General features: G+C 30.9%; 1 protein-coding gene across 5 annotated transcripts in view; it reads right to left on the bottom strand.

Annotated features, from left to right (window-relative positions):
• LOC145293851 (uncharacterized) overlaps nt 1-22,606 on the bottom strand; it is a 3,143,230-nt gene that overhangs the window by 32,572 nt on the left and 3,088,052 nt on the right. For all 5 annotated transcript variants that reach the window (XM_080140773.1, XM_080140596.1, XM_080140684.1 and 2 more), the window contains one exon: nt 10,688-10,778. The gene's annotated coding sequence lies outside the window, so the exon portion shown is untranslated. The remainder of the gene's footprint in view (nt 1-10,687; nt 10,779-22,606) is intronic.

Raw genomic sequence — 22,606 nt, 5'->3', positions numbered from 1 at the left:
TCGATTCCCAAGTCACCTGCCTATATGGAAGGGTTACAGTCGAACACATTTTTGCCCTTAGCTAATACATTTAAAAATCAATTTTATTTAATAAGCACGTACACATCATTTTTGTCCATTTTACAAAAGTGTTCGATAGTATAGAATTATAAACGTTGATCGATTTTAGACAGAATCTTTCCCAACCAACACTGAATAAATTTTCTTACGCAACTTTACAGCGGATCACTGTTTTCATAAAACCTGGCCTTCAGTTTAGTTGCTCTGTACATATCAAAGAATGGCGTATAGCAAAGAGATATGCTTTACGCAATCTTATTCTGTATTTCACAAGCTGTTGTTATGCTTAAAACAGAGGCGACTTACCAAAGCGGTTTTTCTGTAGGTGCACACATCTTCTCCAACCTCTCATAAATTGATGACATCGGTCTTGTTAATGAATGGACATATACATTTAAATTGTTGTGAATGAATTTGCAAATAATGCAAAGAAGATATGGTTACAAATAAACCTAGAGAAAACATAATGTGTTTCTAAAGCCGAATCACAGTTTTACCCAAACATGACTATTTACAGTAACCCCGTTAATAGAGCGCCGAATTCATTATTTAGTGCACGCCAGAATTCTAAAGTCCCAAAGTTGGTCGATAACTGTTAAAATAAGAGTTTATTTACTTCATGTTAATCCAGTAGTGTTATATGGCATTGATTGTATCATAGACACTAAATAATCAGCCAATCGCATTGTTTTGAAAACACTTAAACATTTGGGCTGCGTAAGACCATCAACCACTGGCTTGTAAAGTCCTGATTTGAGGATATTGTGAAAGGCAAAATCGGCAGTGGAAAACCAATGAGAAGGTGGAGAGACAGTGTTTTTTTTTATTGTACATCTCTATGTAGTTTGGCGCCATCAAGCACTTTGCTCTGCATCGAAAAATAGAGAAAGATAAGTCAGGTGGGTTCGCAATTCGTACCAAGTTGAAGATGTAACCCATGATGACACACGAATATATCAGAGACATGAATACATCGGCGACAGTGCGCTAAAGGTTTTTTTATCCAAAATTCTATGCAAGTATGCAGAATATAAAAATAATGAATACAAACAACGGGGCGTAATAAACAGAACCAATAACATAGTAAGAAACAATAAATGTTCAACTTAGTACACCTTCATAAAGTCGCCCGCGTATCCATAATTAAGTATATTTAGAAGTTCGTATTCCAAATTATAAACAAAAAAGGGGCTTTAATTACCAATGTTAGAATGATAGCAGACCAAACATTTTTAAGTACATATATACATGCCTATATTTTCTCAATTATATATATATATATATATATATATATATATATATATATATATATATATATATATATATATAAAGTTATGGAAATGTATATGGAAATTAAGCTACACATATTATTCCGCGGTTTTTTTCGTGAGAATTCATCAGACTAATGGAAACGCAGAATATTCTGTGTAGTTTAATTGCCATATATATATTTTTATAATCTTATACCTAGCTCTACCTATGTATTGAACACTGCTAGGGTGAATACTGAAAACTAAAGCATAAAAATTTATATTCGTATATTAATTAATGTGATTACATGAAGTAATCATATCTCTCTCTCTCTCTCTCTCTCTCTATATATATATATATATATATATATATATATATATATATATATATATATAGGAGACAATAAGTATTCAGTACATATTTTACACACTTGCCAAAAAAAAAAAAAGAATGAAGCTTTTATCATGTCGTATATAATGTTTACGGAAAGTCAACAGAATCACTCTTTAAAGTTTTTTACAAAACCAAAATATGAATTAGTTATGTTAAAAACTATCGAGTACACTATATTAATATTTTATATTTTGTGGCGTATCCTTATTGTATATCCCTACACTGGTATACACAAATAGATACGCCAAAAATAGAAAATATTAAGTAAGTGTTTTCATATTTCCGAAATTAGATTGTAGCGCACTTTGGAAAGCATTGTTGACAACTCTTCTCAATAAATTATTTCTAATCTCTCAAATTTCTTGCCTTTTTCATTTTCTTTCTTTTTCGTTTTTTTTTTTTTTTTGCTGATGGTTATGTTCAGCTCAATTCAAACGTTTTCAACTGATTTGAGATCACGTGACGTATTGGGCTAGGGCTAAACATTCACACAATATTCTACAAACCAATTCTTCGTCATTTTCGCGGAATGCTTCGGGTCATTATCTTATTGTAATACGCACTTTGATCCGAAGCTTTTATTTTAATAGATTTTAACAGATTAGTTTCATCGCATCTTCCATGCAGTTTTTTACCCTGGGCAACTGGAACACATCATCATATTTCACATCAATATATCACATCACCATATTTCATGCCCCAACATATCAGTGTCTACTTTGGTTGGAGTCCCCCCTTCCTTTGTCTAGACGTGACGTATTTTACTATGATTAAATAACTAAATTTTAGGCTTATCACATCAAATGCTTGGAAGTTTCAAAAGGAAATGATTTGTAAATTCAAATCTTGTTTTAAAGTTAAGTTTTGATATGCGGTGTTTTTATTGTTCTATATGATTTAAGTCCTCGATCTCTGAATGCAGTTGCTAACTTAAACGGCTACTCTTTCTAATTCTTGTAATATTTTTTCTGGTATGTTGATTTAAACAATTTGGTTTATCTATTTAATGCCTGATACGATCTTTTACTTTAACGCGCCCACTCATCAATTACTCATACTGGAATGTTATGGTTTTCTATTTTCTTAATCATTTAACCTAGGGTCGATATAGCAATATTGAAGAGGTTTCCAATGGATCTGTAAAATGAAAATAAATACAGTACATTACTCCTTTAGTCAGATCCTAGAATTATAATTTCGCAGACAATGAGAAAAAAAGATATTTCTTGTGTTGACACAAAAAAACAAATTATGTGCTGTATCGCTAAAAATAAGATAATTTAGGGAGCTATTATGGTTTCTGATGGGTGACTTCATTTAATTCCTCAATTCCTATCGTCACTTAGGATATCTAAACTATACTTATTGGTTTTAAGCGTATTTTCAAAAGTCTAATTAATAGCAAAACACTATAGACGAGTAAAATACATAAGTGCGCAAGTGTCAGAAAATTCTCTTAATATAAAAACTATTTATACGTTGACTGAAAAATATTTTATAAATAAACAAAACAATATATATCGTCCAACGCATCTATTTAGAATTAGGCATCAAATACTTTTTTTTCTCATAGAAATTCTCTTTAGAACATGACTTTAAAAGTAACTATGTTGACTTCTCCTGACATAATAAAAGTATATATTCATAGGATTTGGTTTTGGTTCTCTCTTTGCAAGTGTTCAAATAATAAAACGTGAATCGGTTGTAACGAACCGTCCGCTCGGCTTTGCTTGGAACACGACGTCTTGCGCTCGGTTTGACTGTAATCAAACCTAAGACGCATATCAATGTACGACAAAGAAGCAGACGAAATGGGGGAAATATTGCAAAATGATTAAATTCCGCGGGAGAAACCGGAATCTTTCCGACGGTTATCTTTTCGGGTTTATGTGAATACAGAAATTTGGTAATTATCTTTTCCTCTCCATCTTAAACCATATGTCGGAAAGCTATTTAATTAGGTTGCCAAAGTTTGTTCAACATCCGCTATCTTTTCTCAACCAACTTTGACATAGTTTGTAGAAAAGTCTACCTTATCCTTAGGGAATATTAAGGTTGTCTTAATTTAATTTCTGAAAAATCAGTTTCCTAACCAAACAATTCATATAAAAAGTTTATTTTACATAAAAAAACTAAAGACAAATGAAAAAAAAGGTGATCCATGAAGAACACATGAGAAATGTTTGTTTTTTTCTTTTGTTTAAAAATTATAAAAATTAAAAAAATATATATATATTATTCTCTTTATAGCACTTTAGATTAAATTTCTCACTTAGTAACCTTAAGAATTACATTTGGATGTTCTCTATTTGAATGGATCATACTCTTGATATCTCAATATATTACAATTACTAAACTCTAAATTTATTTTCTTACTTTTTATGTGCTGTTGAAATGCCGCAAATGTTGGTTTATTAGCAATAACAATTATTAAATTAAATTCTATTACCTGATTTAGAATATATTTAATTTAGTTGAGGACTACTACGTTATTTAATGCACTATTATTAATTCCTCGTATCAAGTTTAATATTCGCTTTCTACGCTTACATTTAGCTCACAACATGATGAAATTATATAATATTTTGTTTTCTTCATTTTGCGAAACAGTATATATATATATATATATATATATATATATATATACAAATTTAGTTATTTAAACTTAATGATGTGAAGTTAATAATATGTAGATTAACTTTTTTAAATCATAAGATTTAAATATCTCAATTTTTATTTACTTGCTGTCTTGTACATTGAGCAAGTTCATTTACTTTGTGAGTGTTTGTCATAAAATATAACATATAATAATATTTTGTAAGACAGAAAATCACTGGATTTGCATACTATTAGATATATTTCATTTCATTATTCTAATATATATATATATATATATATATATATATATATATATATATATATATATATATATATTTATATATATACACTTGTGCCCGATATTATTCATACCCCTCAGATCTTTGAGATTTCTATAAGATTATTGCTCAAACCAGAAGGTAGACAATATTAAAGGGATTTCAAACAATAAATCAAGCATAAGCATTTAATTTAAACTCAACAAATAAATAAATTATGCAAGTTTGAAACATTATACAAAGAAAAACAATAATGGCACTAGTTCAAAATTATTCATACCTCTCTTACTAATAGTCAATAGCATGCCCTTTATTCTTAATAACTGCCTGTAACCGTTTTGGATATTTATCAACAAGGTTTTTACAAGCATCAACACTGATTTTTGACCATTCTTCAATGCAGTAGTTCTCCAAATCCCTCAAATTTCTAGGTTTCCGCTTTTTAACCTCAGTTTTCAATATGTGCCAGAGGTTTTCGATAGGGTTCAGGTCGGGACTCTGGCTAGGCCATTCCAAAACATTAATTTGATTATCCTCAAACCATTTCTTGACTATTTTGGCAGTATGTTTTGGATCATTATCCTGTTGAAGGACCCAGTTTGGTCCTAAATGGAGCTTCTCCGCATCCTGTCTAATGTTTTTCTGGAGTATCTCAAAATATTGCTCCTTCTTCATGGTTCCATCTATCTTGACCAAACTACCTGGACCACTAGCCGAAAAGGAGCCCCAAAACATTAGGCTACCACCACCATGTTTCACCGTGGGTATGGTGTTCTTTGGGTTGTAAGCTTCTCCTTTCTTCCTCCAAACGTAAGAAGCATCCATATGGCCAAACAATTCAATTTTTGTTTCGTGAGTCCACAAAATACTTGAGAAAACGGACTCTGGAGAATTCACATGGTTCCTAGTAAACTTTAGACGTGCTGCAAGGTGTTTTCCGGTGTGCAATGGAGTCCTTCTTGGTCTTCTTCCTTTCAGACCATTTTCATGCAGAGTCCTTTGCAATGTTTGCCTTGATATTTTTATGCCAGAAGACTCCAGATTTTCTAAAATGTCCTTAGTAGTGGTGGTTGGATTTGCATTAACACTTCTTGCAATATTCCTGGTGGCTCTAGCAGACAGTTTCCTTTTCCTTCCTCTACCAATCAAGTTGTTTGTTGTGTGGTGGCTCTGGAATTTTTTGATGATGCTCTGTACTGTTGCTGTAGGGACTTCAAATTTCTTGGAAATTGACTTTTAACCTAAACCATCCTTATGTGAATTCGCAATTTTAGTCCTAAGATCATTACTAAGCTCTTTTTTCTTCCCCATTCTAATAATTTTTATTCTTTTATTGGTTTTCAGTTGATATCATTTTAATTTCTGAAAAATGAAAAAAACGAAATGAAATTAATCAAAGGTTGTATAAAAGCATTCAAAATAAGAATCAAACAGGAAACAAACAGTCAGAAACTCGATTAATACTGAAAATATAAGGGGGTATGATTATTTTTGAACATTGCAGATTTTATAAATAGCTGTATATTTCTTTTATTACAAGTATCCCGAGATTTTAAGATGACGAAAATGATCAGAAGAGGTTTATTAAGAATATGTATCAATATGGACGTAAACAATAAATTCTAACAAAGTTACACCTAATAAACTCAATTTTCAAGGGGGGTATGAATAATATCGGGCACAACTGTATATATATATATATATATATATATATATATATATATATATATATATATATATATATATAAAGCTTAATGTATGTGTGTGTCTGGTAACTAATAGGCTCCTATATGGTTTACTATTAAAAAGAAACTGATTGCATATAATGATAGAAGATGTATCGAGACACAGGATGAGAATGTTTGATCTGGCACAATGGTGTTCACTAAAATTGTGGGGTCTGTGTTCGCGCCTGGTCCACAAAGTGTGGAAATAAAAAATTTAAAATGAAAACGTTTACAGGTGTTTTTGATATAGATGTACATAAGAATAGTTTGATAAGTATGGTTTAACTTAAATAGGGATGGTACAATAATATTGTGTGGTCTGCGTTCGCGCCTGGTCTCCATAGAATGGAAATAGGCACAAACTTTAATAAAGAATTTTCATATATATCTGCGTAAGTATTCTTTTATAATTATGTTTCAGTTTGAAGAAATAGAGTATAATAAAATTATGTGGGGGGGTTGTTCGCACCTGACCTCCATAGAATGGAAATATGTTACAAAGTTTAACAATAACGGAATATTGTGATAAGTGTTTCAGTGTGAATATAATAAATTATGGTATTTATCTATATTATTTTTATTTTCATCATATTTTGCTTTGGATTTGATACCCCCAAATTCGAAGCTATCTCTTTACAACCCTTCCTTTTCATAACCTATCACACTTTCATAAATCAGAGTCCATTTTCTCTAGGCTGTTTGTAATACAGTCAACGACTGGTACATTTTCTAGTATAATATAAAGCTGAACGTCCATGTGTGTCTGGTCAGGAATAGGCTCCTGTATCGAGACACAGGAATGATCTGGCGTAATGGTGATTCATTAAAATTGTGGGGTCTGCGTATGCCCCTGGTCCACAACGTATGGAAATAAAAAATTTAAAAACAAAACCTTTACAAGTGTTTTTGACATAGATGTACATAATACTACGGTGATAAGTATGTTTTTACTTAAATAGGGATTATATAATTAAATTGTGGGTTCTGCGTTCGCTCGAATGGAAATAGGCATACCCTTTAATAAAGACTTTTCATATCTATCTGCGTAAGTATACTGTGATAATTATGTTTCATTTGAAGAAATATGGTATAATAAAATTATGGGGCGTTCATTCGCGCCTGACCTCCATTGAATGGAAATATGTCACAAAGTTTAACAAGTATTGTTTTTTAATATAGATCCACAGAATATTGTGATAAGTGTTTCAGTGTGAACAGGTGAGGTATAATAAATTATGGGGTGTATCAACGACGGGTACTTTTGCTTTTATATATATATATATATATATATATATATATATTTATATATATATATATATATATATATATATTCCTAGTTTAACAATACACAATTAAGCGCTACATTGAATCAAATGAAAATATTACATTAGTTCATGAGTATATATATGCATGTATATATATATATATATATATATATATATATATATATATATATGATGTAGTAGCGTTCGTGTGGGTGGGTGTCTGTGTGCACAACTCCCAATGACCAAAGAAATATAAAGTATAATATAAAGCCATATTTGTGTACACCTCTCCACGATAGGATACTTCTGTCAATATATATACTATATTTCATACGTAATTTCTATATATAGCGTTTTTCAAGCCACATCTACATTGGTTGATTTTCGATCATTAGTATATCACGTTAAATTAAATCTATTTAAATAATTACATCAATGATATTACGTATTTGACATAATAGCGTTGTTTTAAATGTGCTAATTATTTTTTTTAATTATTTAGTTTATTTAAATTTCAATTAAACTAAAACTGATCTTATCTGAAATCTAAAATAGTTGAATTTTAAAACCAGGAAACATAAGGGGAAATAACTGTGATAGTTTAATTGAAAATTTGTTTTAAACGAAGTAGGTTATTAAATATTTTCTGTAATAGATTTGTTTTCATCTCGAAATATTCTTCTAAGCTTAATTATTATTCTTATTTTTAATTCAGAGGAAATTGTGTTCACTTATTTTTTTAAGTAACCTTTTTCATATGTTAGAGAAAAGAGTAAATATGAAGAATCACTCCATCCTCTAAAATTCCTTTAAAATTCGCACTTTTATAGGTGTTCGAGGGCGCTAAAAACGAAAATAACGGTTAAAAAACGGTAACCGATTAGTTTCCAAGATATGAAAAACAATGTTAGTTTCAATGATAGATTACTTTTCTATAATAATTTAACGTAAAATGAGCATTCACTTTGTTGCCACAATTTTTTTTTGAGGGAAGGGGACTTTTTTCCACCTTTTGGAAAATCCTTTAAAATAACCACTAATGTTAAAAATTCCAGGAAACAAGTAGTTAATAGGATGAAAACATGCACCCACTTTAAGGCCACCGTCTGTGACCGCCACAACACCCACGCCCATATATCGCCTCCCACCAAATGCTAACAGAATATTTGTGAAATATTTAACGGTTCTTCTGCTCGGTTGATAGTGGTTCGTTACTTACGTTAAAACGGTTAATTACACTGCATAGGCACCTGTTGAAAAACTATACAAGTTCTATATCGAATACCCCCTCAAAAAATTATAAACTGGCAACCCACCCCCCTAAAAATGATAATCAGAAAGTGGGTGTTCATTTTATGTTTAATTATTATAGAAAAGTTTTTTTAAACTAAAATTTTTCATATCTTTGAAACTACTCATTTGCTGTCATTTTAAAACCAATTTTTATGTTTAGTTTCCCCCAAAACCTAGTGGAAAATTTAAAGGAATTTTCGAGGGTGGAGTGATTCTCCATATTTACCGAGAAAAATAATTAAAACTAATGTCCTCATTTACTTGCATCCCCACGAGAGCAGAGTTAGTCAGACACAAAGCCAATTTTCCATGTGAGCAAAACCAATCGTTCTTCGTTTTTGTTTATAAAATTTAATCGGTGTTGCCCAGGTTTTATTATAATAATTATACCAATTAATTGCCTGGGAAACAGATTTTCTTCTAGAATGTATTTATTATCTTAAATTAAAAATGGTCAATTTTTACGGCATCATATAGCGTCGTTAAATTAAGACCAGCTTTTTTGTGGCCGAATATATTCAAGCATCCGTTATAAATAATATGAAGAAGAAATTTTGAAAAAAAAGACAAACAAAACAAAAGATTAGAATAGCCACTCACTTTTTGGGCACAAAACGTTCAACCAGTCATATCATCTTTAGCATTTTTTTAAGTTTGCCGATCGAGGGTGGGGGCAAAACATGACAAATACATTTTTTGTGGTGGTGGGTGGGTTAGGAATTACATTTAAAACATAAAATAACGATAAATACAATTAATATTTATGAGACCATTCTGTATTTTCACATAACAATTTTATAAACAGAACGAACCCAAAAATATGATAAATACATTTGGCGGAGGGCGGGGAAGCATGAGATTAGAAATATAAAATGACAAAAAATGTCATTTAATTGTTTTAGGAATTAATTTTTGGTAGATCTTTTTATTTATTTATTTATTTATTTATTTATTTTGCGATCGCACAGACATTCGCTGCTATTTTTATTGGAAATATGTTGTAATGATTTATTTTTAATCATGTTTTTGGAGGTGCTTTACAGTGTTCAGTACCTGGAAAATAATTTCTTCTCTTTTTATCCCTTCTGTCGCAATATCTACTAGAGAAGGTATCACATACTTTTTTGGGGGGCGATTACATTTGCATGTTTTCATCCGGTCTTTTATTTTTGTTGTGGGGCATCCACGTTGCCTATGATGAAAATGATTAGTATACAGGTGTGTTTCAAACGGAACTTCATATCAACCCAGGCTACGCTGGGTACCAATGCTAGTATATTAATAAAATTGGAAACTATTTTTCAACGTATTGCAATTTTTCTTATTTAATGTGGTCAACCGCAGTCTAATTCGATCGAACATCTCCATTTCTAACACATATAGAATTAATTGTAGGGGATACAACTACTTATTTCGAATATTTTGGGTGCTTCCCTTTTTATGCAAACTTCTTAGCAAGAATGTATCGGGTATAATTTCTGAGTGTTCTGTATTATTAACCAAACGATGATATAACTCCTTGGATCCACTCGAGAAGTTTTGAGTATTATACGAGATACACTTATGAAATGTAGCATATTTGTATAACCTCCCTCACATAAAAATCAGATTCTAAATAGAAGCGACGTTTTTGTTCATATTTGGAATTTCTTCAAATTGAATTCATATATATATATATATATATATATATATATATATATATATATATATATATATATATATATATATATATAATGACGCAAAATTGCACACGCTAAATCATTACTCGGTTACAAAATAAATTACTACTTTTAATATTAAGAACAAAATTATGAACACTTACTTTTGTTATATTTTTTCTACAAATATTCAGTTACTCTGTTTCTGGTCAGGGAGGTGTTCTGACTGGAAATTATATTTTCTCTTCAGTCTACCTGTGAAAAGAAAAAATATCGAATGTCATATAACATATTTCAATATAAAATCTTATTCCTTATCTATTGATAATTTTATATTTATTCAACTAAAAACACAACAATGAATACGCACATACAACATAATAATTCTATAGAGACACATAGGCAGGCTAGTTTATTCGAGATGCTAATGTATATGTTTTAAAATTACGATATATTTTTATTTCATCAATTGCAATCAAATGTAACACATAATACCCTTGTTACACCTGTTATTGTTAGGTCACTTAAGTTAAGTTATGTAGATCAATGCCAGTATTGATGGGTTAGTATTTCAGACTATTTATTTTACTCGGAGAATAGCTCAGCAGGTAATACCGCTACGTTTTAAGTCCGTTCTTTACCTTGAAGTGCTTGATATATAATGATGAAATTTAATAGCACAAGAAGCAAAGGTTAATAAACTAAATACTGTATCTAAAATATCCAATAACATGATAAAGTTAAATATTAAGACTTTGGATTCAATACTCTATTGAAAAAACTTTAAATATATTTTATAGTAATATCCTTAGCAAATATTTTGTATTAAAAAAGATAATTATTGCGAAGAGGATAAGGGAAAAAAACTCCCTACACCTGGTGTAAGAGCTAATAAAAGGGAGCCTTCGGGCCGTTCTAGACTATGGTAGCTATTTTTTTACTTACTATACAGAAATGAAAAAGGCCTATATAGTTACACTAATGAGTCACCTGACATTTTGGAAGGGTATAAGCAGTACTCAGTTTAGAAATTTAGGGGTGTATTTTTTTAGGAGTGTACTCATTTTTAAGGAGCGTAGTTTCTTAGGGTATGTACTCACTTTTGTTATGAGGGATATAGATTTTAATGGCTATATTTTAGGTTTTCTTAAGGGGAAATAAATTAACTCTGTTTTATACGCTGCAGACTGATTACTTTTCATTGTGTCATTAAATCATTTTTTCAGTGTAGAGATATACTTACATATTTGAAGAAATGTGAGGGGTGCTCACTTTTGTGATACACTATATATATATATATATATATATATATATATATATATATATATATATAAAAATATATTTTTAGTCATCGACATACAGACCTGTTTCGTTGTTTCACAACTCATCAGTGCCGCTAGACTAACACCTATCCCAAGTCGAGGATCGAACCTAGAACCGTCGTGATGACAGTCGGCAGCTCACTCCCCTGACCACGGAATCGGTGGCCGACATTAATCTGTCCGAATGTCTATTTAAATAAACATCCGTCCGCCACTCGTAGAGGGCTCAAACGTGATGTTGATAGATTCTACCGTTGATTTCGACGAATGCGGTTTCAATATAACAAATAAGATGCTCAGAAATCCACACAGATAATAGGCTTATAGTGGTGACGGTTTTGTGTAGATCCAATCACACTTGTTGTGTTTCTGTAAACTTCGTCGGTGCAGATGACTACGATAGGATTGAGTTTACACTGGACTACAAGTATTGCATCAGAGTTTCCTTTACCTACATGTATTTCTTAAAGACTTGAGCTGCATCGCTATCAGTGAATTAATACGCCACCAGATACCATACATATATATATATATATATATATATATATATATATTAAGTAATGTGATTTACAATTTAAAAGTTTTAAAATTTTTAAAATTTAAAAATCAAAATTTAATTAAATTAAAAATCAGTTTCATAAGAAGGAACAACAACAAAGTCAATTATCTGTACGATCGTTTCGGAAATCCGTGCTTTTTATTTGTGGTATACATGAAGTCACGTAGAATAATTATACATAGTTTTTTTGGTAAGCACGGTCTCCTCATCAGCAAATTTAGGAGGATTTCTATTGAATTGAAAAGACACCAAAAATAAACCTAGCATTAAAAGTAAGGCAGATGAATCTGAAAAATTGAAGTAAAAGGTTTGGATATAAAATTTATAAGAAAATTAATAAGGAAATTGGTATAGGTTAGAGATAGAAATGAGTAGAAAAAATATATATATTTTTGAATTTACATAATAAATTTGATTTAAAAATATATATATATATATATAATTACCTTTTGGTTTTCATTTTTTTGAAATCAGGAACTGTATTTAAAGTAGTCATTTAGATGTTTGCTATAGCTTTTTATTTTATTGAATGATGAATTTTAAAAGGGCGACGCTCGTGCAGTAAATTGTTTCCGTTAGCGTATTTTGATTTAGAGACGCCACAGTTAATATCTATAGAGAGAGAGTTTTTTTTTTTTTTTTTTTTTTTTTTTTTTTTTTTTTTTTTTTTGCAAGTTTTTAAGGGGAGATAATTGTCATGGCTTTATTTATTATTTGATTTACGAGTCTAAGGGCGGTAATTGGTTTAACTTAATTTATTAAAAAAAAAAAAAAAAAAAAAAAAAAAAAAAAAAAATCTATTTTTACTAATGAGTAATTTTTAATGATTTAAGGTGGTTTATATTTATTAAATTTAAACCAACGTTTATGATTACACGATAGAAGCTCGTGTCTTGAATTTACTAGTTTGGTTGTGCTTTTTATATCTTCATATTTTAAAATTTTTATATCTTCATATTTTAAAATATGAAGATATAAAAAGCACAACCAAACTAGTAAATTCAAGACACGAGCTTCTATCGTGTAATCATAAACGTTGGTTTAAATTTAATAAATATAAACCACCTTAAATCATTAAAAATTACTCATTAGTAAAAATAGATTTTTTTTTTTTTTTTTTTTTTTTTTTTTAATAAATTAAGTTAAACCAATTACCGCCCTTAGACTCGTAAATCAAATAATAAATAAAGCCATGACAATTATCTCCCCTTAAAAACTTGCAAAAAAAAAAAAAAAAAAAAAAAAACTCTCTCTCTATAGATATTAACTGTGGCGTCTCTAAATCAAAATACGCTAACGGAAACAATTTACTGCACGAGCGTCGCCCTTTTAAAATTCATCATTCAATAAAATAAAAAGCTATAGCAAACATCTAAATGACTACTTTAAATACAGTTCCTGATTTCAAAAAAATGAAAACCAAAAGGTAATTATATATATATATATATTTTTAAATCAAATTTATTATGTAAATTCAAAAATATATATATTTTTTCTACTCATTTCTATCTCTAACCTATACCAATTTCCTTATTAATTTTCTTATAAATTTTATATCCAAACCTTTTACTTCAATTTTTCAGATTCATCTGCCTTACTTTTAATGCTAGGTTTATTTTTGGTGTCTTTTCAATTCAATAGAAATCCTCCTAAATTTGCTGATGAGGAGACCGTGCTTACCAAAAAAACTATGTATAATTATTCTACGTGACTTCATGTATACCACAAATAAAAAGCACGGATTTCCGAAACGATCGTACAGATAATTGACTTTGTTGTTGTTCCTTCTTATGAAACTGATTTTTAATTTAATTAAATTTTGATTTTTAAATTTTAAAAATTTTAAAACTTTTAAATTGTAAATCACATTACTTAATATTGAATTAGCTCTAGGACATTTAACTATCGAGCTTATTATATATCTAAATTACAACGAGCATTTCCTGTATTTTAATTAAACTAGTAATTTCACTATTACATTAAAATACACTTAGCTCTTTAGACTATTATTCTAATCTCCTTTAATTTATATATATATATATATATATATATATATATATATATATAATATATATATATATATGTATATATTATATATTTTCACCCCATACAAGGCACATTGCCACTTTGGCGTAAGGGGCTACTAACAGGGGCAACAACTATTTGGGTACTATGTAGGGATTTGGCCAGCAAGATGTTGGTTCACGTTGCACTTGAACTTCTGAACGTCAGTACAGTTGGGGAAGCAGAGACCTGGAATGGAATTCCAAAGTCTAGTGGTATTGCGGAAGAAACTACTGGAGTGGAAAGATCTTTTACATCTACGGACTTCTACAATATGGGGGTGGAATTTTGCAGGCTGTCTGGTCTTTCGCGGGTGTTCACGTCGTGGGGGAACAAGTGCTTGCAGTTCGTCAGATCATTCACCATTATAATACTTGTAGAACAGGCAGAGGGATGCAACATTTCGTCGATGGGGCAAAGGCTGAAGCTTAGATGCCAGTTCAGGGCCTATCAGATTTGCGACTCTCTTTTGAACCTTGTCAAGGAGCGAGAGACTAGTAGCCGATGCACCAGCCCAAATATGACAGCAATACTCCATACATGGGCGAATGGTTGCCTTATAGAGGTAGAGGATACTTTCGGGTGTTAGTAGTTTTCTACCACGGTAGAGAGAACGCACCTTCCTTGCAGCGGCCCTATGCTATGCCCTCGATGTAATTGTTCCAACTCATGTTTCCTGTGAACGTTAGATCAAGGAGCTTGAAAGACGTGCTCTCAGATAAAGAGTCGTTGGCCATTGCTATAGGTGGTAGAAAAGGTTTCTTGTAATTATTGAATGAAACACGTTTAGTCTTGGCGGCATTGTAACGTGACCATCCATTTTTGTCCCCATTGCACTACAGATTGGAGGTTATCTTCTAGACTTTCTGCCATTTCTTCAGATATATGTTCATTTGTTTTCCTGTCGTGTCTGTTATAGAGTGTGGTGTCATCAGCAGATATACCCATCTCAGAGGAAATTTTGTCGAGGAGGTCATTTATGAATATCAGGAACATCAGAGGTCCAAGGATAAACCCCTGTGGCACTCCCGTATTTATATCATATTGTTTAGATGTACGACCGTCGAGGACAACCTGAATTTTTCTCTGATCTAAGAAGGATGTAATTATGCTAATTATTCTTCCAGTGATACCGTATGATCTAATCTTCCTGAGGAGACCCTCATGCCATACCCTGTCAAAAGCCTTAAATATATCTAGAGCTACCGATCTGCCCCCCGCGCTTTGTCCAGTGAATGGTATATACGTTCAGAGATTACAGTTAGGATGTCTGCTGTCGAACGGGCTTGTCTAAATCCGTATTGTTTGTCAGTCAGAAGCTTAGCATCTGTAAAATGATGGACTAGAGCATGGTTAATTATGGTCTCAAATATTTTGGCTAAAAGTGGGAGAATGCTAACGGGGCTATAATTTAATGGGTCAGTTTTTTCGCCAGAATTCCTGAATACTGGTACCACAGAAGCAGTTTTCCAACATATATATATATATATATATACATATATATATATATATATATATATATATATATATATACTTACCTGTTGGATTGGAAGTTTTTAATTCGACTGTGTTTGGATTTTACAATTCTTGGATTTTTACACTTCACCGGACTATCCATTCATGTGAAATCTTGTTATCATTTTTTTCTTTTACCTCCTATTACCCTTTCCTCACCTTTTTTTAACCAAGTAAGATCTGTGACTTACTTGTGGTTTCATTAAATACTTTACATGCAAAATCCGTTCCCCCATTTTGCTAATTCCTGCCCTCTGATGTCTTGGAGACTCCGCGGATTAAGGACTATTCACTTATCTTGTGATTCCTTTTTAAAATTAAATATGTTTTTAACTCTTTTTTCAAGATAACTTTAACATGTTTTATTCATCATTTCTTCATATAACACCAAAATGCTGTGCGGATAACGTTGAGATTTTGTGCAGATAAAACCAAAAGATTGTGGAGACAACGCCAAAATGGTCTGTAGATAACATTGAAATGCTGTGCAGATAATATTGAAATGCTGTGCAAACAACACCAATATTTTTGTGAAGATAACGCCAAAATGGTATGCTGAGAATGCCAAAATATTATGCAGATTCCACCAAAATGTTGTGAAGATACCAACAAAATGTTGTGCCGATAACGCCAAAATATGTGAAGATAACAGAAAAATGTTATACAGATAATACTTTAGATGATAAAAATTGTCAGGTTCATCTAAATAATTCAAACATTTTATTAAACGTCATTGTCTTTATCACCTTGTAAATAGTGAAAAGTAATTAAACAAAAAAATGCACAATATTCTTTGGAAATTGTATGTGCAGAACTTAACACAAATATAGTAATGAGAATCGCATTTACCAGGCGGTTGACATATCTTGTCAGTAGTTTTCGATTTTATGTGCGTCAAATGTCGTTCACGGTTCGTAAGTTCGCTGATAAAATGATTCCTTCAAAGTGTAAAACTAAGCAGAGGAAAGCAACTCCCATATGATGTCTATATATATTATGACCTGGTAGCATTATCTGAGGAAATTATTTCAATGTACAGACGAATAACAGGGGCTGATAATTTTAGTAGGAGTCAACGGAAGAATGCTATTTTGAAATAAACGTATAATAATTATACACACGGAACTGTATCGATATATAGAACTATATCTAAGTTATAAATACAAAAAAGTGTCAGTCGCATTGGAACGAGTCAAAACGTATATCATCAAAAAGAGCGGCCACTCAACCGTATATTATGCGATAATTTAAAAAACAATATTGTATAAAAATTAAGTTTAAAACGAAAGAAGATACAGTAAAATTGTGTTTTAAACGTATTCATAGAGTTTGTATGCGTCAAGAATTTTTGTTAAATGATTTTAAATAAAAGAATATCCTACACTATTTTGATATCAGCGTTGTGCGCCAGTGGATAAGGATATTGCCTCGTAAGTATTTGTTTTGACGTAGATGTAAGGGCGGTCTTGTTTTGCTGGGTTGTTTTGTGATTTCGGCGGATAATTTTATTGAAAAAGAAAGCATTTCCTCATTAAAACTTTTTATCGGAATTTTAAATAAACTGTAGAGTAAGATTTTATTAAAGAAACAAAAGTTCTAAGTATATGGCGATAAACCAAAAACAAATAAACTTTCTAGCGTTTTTTTTTTACAGTTTAAACATTTAAATAGAGTTAAAAGATTTTAAACATGTGTATTTTCAATTAAATTAAAACAACATTTTTTTTTAAATTTCGACGGTTACGTAAATCACATTTTTTTCATCGTACCTGCTACTATTTTTTTCTTTTAATGAGACTTTATGCCTTATTAAAGCATGTTTTTAACGGTCATTTTGGTTAAAAACGAATTATAATTTGTTATTTTTAAAACTGAATTATTTCCAGTTTGTTTTCCCTGCAACAGACCATAAAAAGAAATCCTTACAAACTGATGACGCATTACACAATTTTTCGGAAGCTGGTATATAGTTATCAAAAGTGGTGAATATCCGGAGAATAGCTAATCTTCGGATCCCTTTAGTCAAAATATATGGTGGGGAGGTTTTTAGAACGTTCTTAATTTTTTTGGGTGATTAAATTTCCATGTTTATATCCGCTCATTTATTATTGAAATAGTCTAAGAGGTTATGACGGAGTTAGTAGCTTTTTTTAAACCGAATTAATCGTCTCTCTCTCTATATATATATATATATATATATATATATATATATGTGGGGGGTTTCATTAAAGAACAAAGACAATTCCTGTTTGCTTCTCTTGCAATTCATGTTTTTCTTATAATCGAACCTTCTATTCGAGTGTTACAAGTGTGCAAGAGAAACAAACAAAAAAGTTACGTGCTTTTCAATGAACCCAGCATTAAAGAAAAAATGATGTTCAAGTGTACCAATATATATATATATATATATATATATATATATATATATATATATATATATATATTATGTAATATGTATATATATATAAGTATATATATATATATATACATAGAGAGAGAGAGAGAGAGAGTTAGTAGGGCTATCTGTAACTGGTCACGCATTGCTATGACCCCGTTTCTTTAAATGGAACACAAAAACAAAAAAGACCAAAATTTTGTTTCTTATGTTTATGTTCTCAATATTTCTGGCTACACAAAATTTTTCTATGCAGATGTAAGAAATTTTCAGATTTTCCGACTTTAGAACAAGCAACATATTTTACCTATGTGAGAATGAATAAGGGTGTAGATGTAAGTAACCTTTATATAAAAAATTGTCCCTGAGGTGTGTTAATTGTTATTGCAAAGCCAATCTAATTACCAGTGGCATGAACTTACAGTGCTTTATCAAAAAGTAATCGATCGAAATATCGGAAGGAAAACTGTTTGAAGATTAAAGCAAGAGTGTAATTGGGAAACTGATGATAATTCAGAAGGACGGAAGAAAGAAATAAAGAATGTAAATGTTGTAGGATAATTTTTTTAAAAATATGAAATAGTTTCGCAAATTGTTGCTTTTTATTCAAAATAATATTCTTATTTTCGCACATGTTTTGGGGGAAAAAGGTTGCTGAAAATATAATTAATGAGACAACTTTTAAACATTTTAGTGCTTTTTCGTTATTGTAGTGAAATTCAGAGATCAAAATATTTATGTTTAAGTGACATCAATAGTATCTATTGAATTGCCATGTCGCAGTAAAGCTCACAAAAAAAGAAAAGTAGAAAAGATTACGTTAATGAGAATATAATGTCGTTTTATTAGTGAAGTTGAGAGTCATAAAATGAAATTCTTAATGCACCAACCTAATCTAAATTTCTATAAAATTGAAATTGTCTGCGTATGCGTGTGTATCTGTGCGTTTAAATTTCCTCAACAAGCAACACCATCAAATTTGCGTCTACAAATTTAAGATTTGACATAATGGGTATTGAAATTTGAAATTTTTTAAAATCAGTTTTCGAGCGGCAATTTGTTTGTAAGGGGGTCAAATTTCAACGGTTTGTCCTGTAAAACTCTACCAAACTCCTCCGTCAATTTCGTGGCAAATCATTTGAAGTCTTAGATGTATTTTACTTGAAAAAGTTGCATTTTCTATTGTTTATTTACTTATATTATTTTGTTTGTAATTTTTTATCAATAATTTTTTTGTTCCAAGATAATTTCTTTTCATCAAGAACACTCACATGTTTTGTCTTTTTCTAAAAACAGAATTGGCAGTAAACATTCGGATTCTGCTAAAATAAGTTTTCTTGTGAGAAAAGAGATACCCTTTTTCTGAAAACCGTAAATTAATTTTTTTGTCCAAGAAAATTTACAAATTATTTTTTCAACAGGTAAAAATAAAGAGAATACACGCCCCTATCATAAAAAATATTGTTTAAAAATGCATGTTTTAAATACAAAAACAGTGTCGATTTAGTGTTTCAACATTTGAACAACGCTCAGTTTTAAGCGATGAATGATTCCCGGTCAGTCTGTAACCGTAATTGACCGAACATTCGATATTTATTGAGTTCGCTCAATTTCTAACACACACTGTAAGTAGATATACAAGTTTGTGTGTGTTTTTTTTCACGATGAAAATAAGTATAACTTAGCGTATTCGTGTAATTTAAAAAAAAATAATATTTATCTTTGAATATAAATTCCAAAACTGATTTCACTCTAAATAATTGAGTTGACAGAAATAAGAATCTCATTAGTTACTGAAAAAATATACGTCAAATTATATTTGGATTATATTCGCTTTGCTACTAATATCCCTTTTCGAACAAAAAATTAAAAGGAATTAATCACACGTGGTTAACTTAAATTCAATTTTAATTACATACATACATTTTCAACAATCACATAGTTTAAAATTCACCAGTTTATCATTGTGAAACATTTTTAATATACCCAAATTGCAAATTATTTTTAAATAAATGAACATTTATTTAAGAATAAAAATACCGCACGAGTCTGATCTTCTAATCGTTATTTTGTTTAAACAAATTCTGTTTACATTGGGCGAGATACTGTTTTGTGAAACATTAATGTTTTATCAATATCACGTTACTGGTGAAGCTCCAGTTACATAACCGCATATAAAAATAGGAACACCCTTACAAAGAAAACCAGTTAATTTGTTAAATGAAAAAAATAAGTATGACGTCATAATTAAACAAATATATATACACAGGAGCTACTAAAGTGGTATGAGAGAAACATGTTCGTAGCATGCTGTTAACCATGATATGAATGTTTCCGTTTAGTCTCTGAATCGAGTGTTATTCATAGGACTGGTGGATTCCACATAGTTCTCAAATAGGGGTGATATTTACCTCACAGCACCTCCCTCCCGAGATTTTCATTCCCCGGGGATAATCGTATAGCTCTTTTTTCCTGGGGTTGATCTCTATCGGGTCGATCATTTTCCTTTTCCTGGAAGACCGGCGTTGTCCGGCTGCTTGTGGTATTACCAAGCCGAACTTGTCATCTGATCCATTATTCTTCTTGTTCAGCAGGCGGTTGTCTTTCGTCATCATTTATAAGTTTCCGAATTTGATTTAAATGTATCTTGTGCGTAAATCTTGGACCTTCTCACATCGTGCTATTATTTTTATGTAACTGCAAAAATACCTTTTTACCAGGAAAACACCTATTTTTAGGAAATATAGTATTTGGCGGTTTCACCTGTTTTGTTAAAATTTTCTCGAAGATCGGCCTAATTTTCCTCGCGAACATTAATCTGCCGTAAAAACTGTTGTAACGCCTTTTCTGAGGGTGTTCTAGCCTTCTTCAGGGCTCTTTTCAACGTGTCTACAACCCTCTCTCTGACCGTTCGATTGGGGATGATAAATTGGTGTCGTTATGTGGTTAGCCTGGAAATCCTCACGGAAGCTTCTAAAATCTGCTGAAGTGAATTGTGTGCCATTGTTTTACACAAGGCAATAAACCACACCAAACCTAGCAAACAATGTGTGAAGAGCACTGATTGTAAACTCCGTTGATGGACTTTTACATAGAAATAACTCAGACCATTTTGGAAAACTGTCTACCAGTATTAAATATTAGTTTCCATTCAGTGGGCCTGCGTAATCTACATGCAATCTTTGTCATGGGTGGTCCGCTTTATACCACGTACTAAATTGTATTGTGGCCGCTTTTACAGCCAACGCGCATCCCTTACACAACTTTACCGTGTCTTCTATATAAGTGTCCATATACTTCTAGTAAACGTAGGACCTTATGATGCTCTTCCTCGTTTTTCTTCGAGATATTTTATTAAATTTTACTGTTTTGTTTCTGTATTGCCAAATGTTTCTCTTTGTTTCCTTTCTTTATTGTCAATTGTTTCTCTTCGTGTATATATATATATATATATATATATATATATATATATATATATATCGCCAATTGCTCTCCTCTGAACGTTTTTCAAGTTCTAATTGTTTACTTTGTTGAGAGTTCACCATTTCCAAAATGTGTATAGCAAACTCGTCCATTTTTCTGGGACTGTATAGAAAAAGAAAAACACTTTTACAAAATTCGTACCTGGTTATTAAACGAATATTTCGTTCGTGTATTAATTTCCTCGTGTGTTAATTTTAGGAAGAAACGAATTCAGTGTTTGCATTTATACAGAAAGCAGTACATTTCGGTTGTCATTTTTCAATTTTCGTAACGTGGGTTCAATTACTTGTTGATCCTTAAAAGAATTAGTTATTATCTGTAAAAGAGAGTTTATAGCATGTATTTAATATTGGCTATGCTTTTAGATATCTGTGACAAAAAAAAGAACATCCTTTTCTCGTAAACACTTTGTTTGTTGTGCCTAGCGAAATCGTTTTTTTTCTTCGACGTGCAGTCCCGTCGACCAGTGAAAAGTTTCTTTACATTGGATTAAAATCCGACATATTTTTTTTAATTTGCGCAAATACTTACTTTAGCCAATAAAATAAAATATATAATTTACTTTTCCCACCGATAATGCCTTTTAACCATAAAGCGTATTAGCAAGATATGCTTTGTAGAACGACAAAGTTGTTTTGTACTTACTTAAAACTTGGTCTCGTTAATTCAGTAGTAATAATTCTCCACGCAATTCGTCTCATGAGTTTTGTTTCAGCTCGTAGTTTACGTTTTAGTAGCTATTTTA

The sequence above is a fragment of the Euprymna scolopes genome, chromosome 1 (assembly GCF_053919585.1).
Source record: "Euprymna scolopes isolate OS-2025 chromosome 1, ASM5391958v1, whole genome shotgun sequence".
NCBI lineage: Eukaryota > Metazoa > Mollusca > Cephalopoda > Sepiida > Sepiolidae > Euprymna > Euprymna scolopes.
Note: the sequence above shows the minus strand (reverse complement) of the source record. Positions and strands in the feature narration are given on the sequence as shown.